The sequence below is a fragment of the Dipodomys merriami genome, unplaced genomic scaffold (genome assembly GCF_024711535.1).
Source record: "Dipodomys merriami isolate MVZ:Mamm:240054 unplaced genomic scaffold, mDipMer1.0.p SCAF_1, whole genome shotgun sequence".
Classification (NCBI taxonomy): domain Eukaryota; kingdom Metazoa; phylum Chordata; class Mammalia; order Rodentia; family Heteromyidae; genus Dipodomys; species Dipodomys merriami.
In genome coordinates, this window is record NW_027202270.1 from 41,814,273 (window position 1) to 41,820,272 (window position 6,000).

The following is a 6,000-nucleotide window of genomic DNA, read 5'->3' on the forward strand; positions in this document are numbered from 1 at the left end:
ATCATCATCATCATCATCATCATCGTCATCATCATCATCATCATCATCATCATCATAACAGAGCTAGGAAAGGCAATTAAAAAAGAAAAAGACAGAAATTGAATTTTATTTTTTATTTTTTTGTCAGTCATGGAGCTTGAACTCTGGGGCCTGGGCACTATCCCTGAGCTCTTCAGCTTAACACAAGCACTCACCACTTGAGCCACAGTGCCACATCCAGTTTTCTAGTAGTTAATTGGAGATAAGAGTCTCATGGACTTTCCTGTCTGGGCTGGCTTTGAACCATGATCCTCAGATCTCAGCTAGGATTATAGGCATGAGCCACCGGCGCCCAGCTAGTATTTGACTTCTTTTGATTCCAAGTCTAAAACCTTTCCCACAGTTCTCTGCAGTTGTTGTGAGAATGTGGAGAAATGTGCACCCTAGAGCGTGGCTGTGGGGAAGGGAAAATGATTAGCTGCTGCACAAGGCAGCTTGGCAGCTCGCCAGGAAGCCACACACACACAGGACTACCACATGACCCAGCTCATCGCTAAAGGGATGGAAAACAGGAACAAAACTTTACGTGCACAGCAGCCAAAGAAGCAAAGAACCCAAGTGCCCATCAGCACCTAGGAGGATAAAGGAAGCATACAATATACAATATATACAATGGAATATTAGTCACCTTTGAAAGAATATATCATTTTTGACATATAGGCAATGAGAATGAACCTTAAAAAATACTATGCTAAGTAAAATAGGCCAGCTGTGAAAGGATAAATATTATGTGATTCTAATTATGTAAGATACCTTGAATAGTTAGGTTCATAGAAACAGAAGACTAGAGTTACCAGAGTTGGGAGTGATGGAGGAGTATTGCTAAAGGGACAATGAAGATGATGAACAAGTTCTGGAGATGACCAGTGATGGTTGCACAACATTGTGAGTGTCCTAATGCATGGCCACTGAACTGTATTCTTGAAAACATAGTTAAGGTTGTATATTTTACATCCTGTATATTTTGCCATAATTAAATATTTTTTGTTTTATTTTGGGGGGGTCCTAGGGTTGAACTCAAGAGCAGTACCTCTATCCCTTTTTTTACACAGGTTATTTTTGAGACAGGGTCTTGCTTCCTCCCTGGGCCTGTTCCTGACTGTAATCCACCTATTTTAAGCTTTATGTCATAGCTAGGATAACAGGGCCGCACCACTAGGCCCAGCTTCTTCTATGGAGATGGAGTCTCATGGACCTTTCTATCTAGGATGGCCTGGAAGCTTGAGTGTCCCAATATCAGCTCTTCTCTTTTTAAATTGCAAATGGTTCCTTTCTTATCCTTAAGAATTGCCCTTACATGTGGATTGGATAAAAATGGGCATGGATAGGGAAACCAATTTCCTCTTAGTGGAGGTTGATGGTATCTCTATACAGGTCTTTTAAAAATGTTATTGTAAGAGTGATGTACAGAGGGGTTACTGTTACAGAAGTAAGGTAATGAGTACATTGTTACCCCCTTCTTGTTTTCTCCCACTCTCCCTCCCCCTCAACTCCCCACCCCCCAGTTGTAAAGTTCATTTCTGACATAGTGTCTTTGAGTATTGCTCTAACATTGGCTCACCCTTTGTCCTTTGTCTCACCATTTTGTTATTTCCCTTCCCTTCCCCCAATCAGATAAATGTATATACAAGACACAGGGTACCAAAATCAAAAACAGTGACAACAGGGGATAAACCAAAGGGGGAAAAAGAAAGAAAAAGGAAATAAGTTCACACAGTTCATTAAACAACAAAAACAAAGACAAAAACCCTTGTTTCCATATCTTGAAGTTCATTTCAATTAGCATCACTTAATATGGTCATATGTACATACTTATTGAGCTATTGTGATCTTCTGCTAGGACTATCCTAGGCATATACTAACTATTACAAATGAGGGAAACCATGGAGCCTATGTTTCTTTGGGTCTGTTTTACTTGATCTAATATGATTTTTTCCAGTCTTTCCATTTCTTAACAAATGGGACAACATCATTCTTTCTGATGGAAGCATAGAATTCCATTGTGTACATATGCCACATTTTCTTGATCCATTCATCTACTGAGGGGCATCTGGGTTGGTTCCATATCTTAGCTATGGTAAATAATGCTGTAATGAACACAGTTGTGCTGGTAGCTTTGGTGTGGCCTTGTTTGTGAACATTTGGATAAATGCCCACGAGTAGTATTACTGGGTCATAGGGAAGCTCTATGTTTAGTCTTTTGAGGAACCTCCATACTGCTTTCCATAGTGACTAAACAAGTTTACTTTACCACCAACAGTGTAATAGCACTCACTTTTGGCCACATCCTCACCAGCATCTATTATTTGTTTTCTTGATAATGGCATTCTAACTGGAATGAGGTAGAATCTCAATGTAGTTTTGATTTGCATTTCTTTTATGGCCAGAGATATTGAGCATTTCTTCATGTGTCTATTGGCTATTCTTATTTTCTCTCCAGAGAAGCCTGTTTTTAATTCTTTTTGTGTTTTGTGGTCATGGGGATTGAACTCTGGGCCTGGGTGCTGTCCTTGAGCTCTTCAGCTCAAGGTGAACACTCTACCACTTGAGCCACAGCGCTACTTCTGGTTTTCTGGTGGTTGATTAGAGATAAGAATCTCACAGATGTTCCTGCCCGATGTGGCTTTGAACTGCAATCCTCAGATGTCAGCCTCCTGAGTAGCTAGGATTACAGGCATGAGCACCAGCACCAGGCTCTTGTTAAATCTTTAGCCCACTTATTAATAGAGTGGTTGTTTCTTTGAGGATTTTTTTGGGGGGGGGAGTTTAATTTTTTGAGATCTAGATATAGTTTTTATATAAGGCCCTTGTCTGTTGTATAGCTGATGAAGATCTTCTCCTAATCTGTGGGCTTTCTATTTATTTTGCTAGCTATGTCCTTTGCCATGCAGAAGCTCTGCAATTTAATGCAATCCCATTTATCCAGTCTTTCTTTGATTTGTTGTGTTTCTGGATCTTTAGGAAGTTTTGACCTGTGCCAAGGAGCCCTAGTGTATCTACAGATATTCTTCAGGGAGTCTGCCTTCCTACTCAAACCAAACTCCAACAGATTATCCCCCTTCAGGAGGTCAGCTTGGAAGGCTGACACAGAAATGTTGTCCAAATACAATTTTAAACCACTTAAAAAGTGAATTGATAGGAGAGATCAAGGGAAGGGGGTGACATTGTCCAAAAAGAAATGTACTCTTTACCCGACTTATGTAACGAACCTTTTTGTGCCAGTCCTGAGGACTGAACTCAAGGCCTGGGCACTCTCCCACTTGAGCCACAACTCTACACCAGGCTTTTTGGTGTTTATTGGAGGTAAGAGTCCCATGGACTTTCCTGCCTGGGAAATCACAATCCTTAAATCCCAGCCTTCTGAGTAGTTCAGATTACAGTTGTGAGCCAACAGTGCCTAGCTTCCATTATACTTTTTAGAGCTTTTCTTGGCTTTTAATGACTCAACACATACTTTACTTCTCACAGAATGTAATTATTATACTCTATAGACACTAATAATATTTCCTATGGTATCCAACACTGTTCTGAGTGTTTATTACAACTCTAGATGGAGATTCTTTTTTTTTTTTTGGGTCCCATCATGGGACCTGAACTCTGGGCCTGGGCACTGTCCCTCAGCTCTTCAGCTCAAGGCTAGCGCTTGAGCCACAGAGCCACTTCCGGCTTTTTTCTTTTTGCTTATGTGGTGCTGAGGAATCAAACCCAGGGCCTTGAGCATGCAAGGCAAGCACTCTACCACTGAGCCACCTTCCCAGCCCCTCTAGATGGAGATTCTTACCATCATCATTCCCATGTTATAATGGAGAAGCTGAGACATGAAAAGATTTATCAAGATTTTTGTAGTGAGAAATGGCAGAGCTGGGATTTGAACCCCAGGTATCTATGTCCAGCACCATTCTCTACTTCATCTTGACCAGAGAATTGAGAGTTAGCAACTAAACCAGATATGGGTGCTTACACCTGCAACCCTAGCTATTCAGGAGGCTGAGAGCTGAGTATCCCTGGGCAGGAAAGTCCATGAGACTCATCTCCAATGAACCACCAAAAAGCCCGAAGTGGTGTTGTGGCTCAAGTGATAGAGTGCTAGCCTTGAGCAAAAAAGCTCAGGGACAGTGCCCAGGCCCTGAGTTCAAGCCTCAGGACTGGCATACACACACACACACACACACACACACACGCACACACACACACACACACACACACACACACACACACACACACACACACACACACACACACACAGAGTTAACAAATGAACAAAAATGAACAAAACCGCACAAATGTCTAGTATAAAAAAAGTTCCTTATCAGTTACCAGTATCTGTGACATTTTCTAAACACTGTCCCAGGGCTACACTTTGTAGGCAACAAAGCAATCAAGAAGGCACAGAGTCAGACATGGTGGCACACAAATGTAATCCTAGCACATTAGAGACAGAGGTAGGTAGATATGGCCTTCAGTCCAGCTCCAGCTACACAGTGAGACACTGCATCCAAAACCAAACAAACAAACAAAATAGGATGGCCCTTGACCCTTGAATGGTGTGAGGCAGCAATCCCAAACACAGACAGACACAGGAGAGTCTATGTAGCCCTCAGTGCAGCACAAAGCTGTGACAAATTATGAGGTAGTTCTAGGAGGACGGAAGGGATTGAGACAGAGATTTCTTAAAATGAGTTGAATGTGATTGTGAGATGGGAAATATGCTTTCACTTGAAGTTGTTTTCTTGTATTTCACTTTCAGTAATCTGAAATTACACTGACCTCTGTGTGTCTTAGTAATTCTTCCTCCCACGTCTAAATAATAGAGGGAGTTTTAAGACAGCAGTATATTCTTTTTTATTTTCTGGAAATCGTGTTATTCAAAAATAGTGTGTAGCTTTGACTTTAGTAATTTAAGGCTTGTTTTGTTTGGTGGGAGTTTTTGTTTTGTTGTTATTGTTGTTGTTGTTGTTGTGTGGTGCTAGGAATGGGACCTACAACATTCTCTGTGTATTCTAGGCAAGTGCTGTACTACTGAGCTTCATTCCCAGCTCCTAGGTTTGGTTGGTTTTAATGTATAATCCTAGGGAGTTTGCTGTGGGAAAAGTTCTGCTGCACATCTTTTAGAAAAGCAAAAAGTCATTCAAAAATCATTTAATTGCCTGCAAATTATCTAATCTTGACAGCTCTTTGCTAAAAAATAAAAAATGTATCCTAAATGTTGGTCTTAGTTTCAGACAAGCTTTCAGCAAGACCTTTACCCTTATGTAAAGCTATGCTGCAACTGCTGCCCTCAGATACACCCTCAAGTATTTTATTGAAAATAGCTTCCATGACCGGAAAACTCTTGGCTCATTTAAGACAGAAAAATTCTCCAGCCTGCTCTGTGGGTATTTTATTTGTTAAAAAAAAAAATATATATATATATATATTTTTTTTTTTTTAAATGTTATCTTTTTTTCCTACTAATCACATAATTTAGGAAAAAATCTATCATAGACAATTCCACTCTAGGTAAAATTTTTACTGAAATATAATATGGTGCTTTTGTTGGGCTATTCTTTTGGGGGGGCGGGGGAAGAGGAAAAATAGTAAAATGGCAGTCACTTAAGAATGGGGGCTAACCTAGATACTATGTTAAATAAACTAGACAGCAGCTCCCTCTTCTGTTCAAAAGTTAGAACTACAACCAGTGAATTCAGAAAAGCATCTTAGAGTGCCCATGAAACTTGCTTAAACAGAAAGTTTCCCTCAAACAGCTCTAAGTTCAAGAAAACCATGGTGCTCAGTAACTTTTTAACTAGCATATCCACTGCTATTAATTTTTGCTGATTAATTCCTTTAATATTTACTGAGAACTTATCAGGAATCAGATATGCCAGGGTGATTACCCAGTCACCTGCCCCTAAATTGTTTATGGGGTCTAGATTGCCTAGTGTTGCTTTTCTCATAATGCAGTCCCCCATGAGGATGACC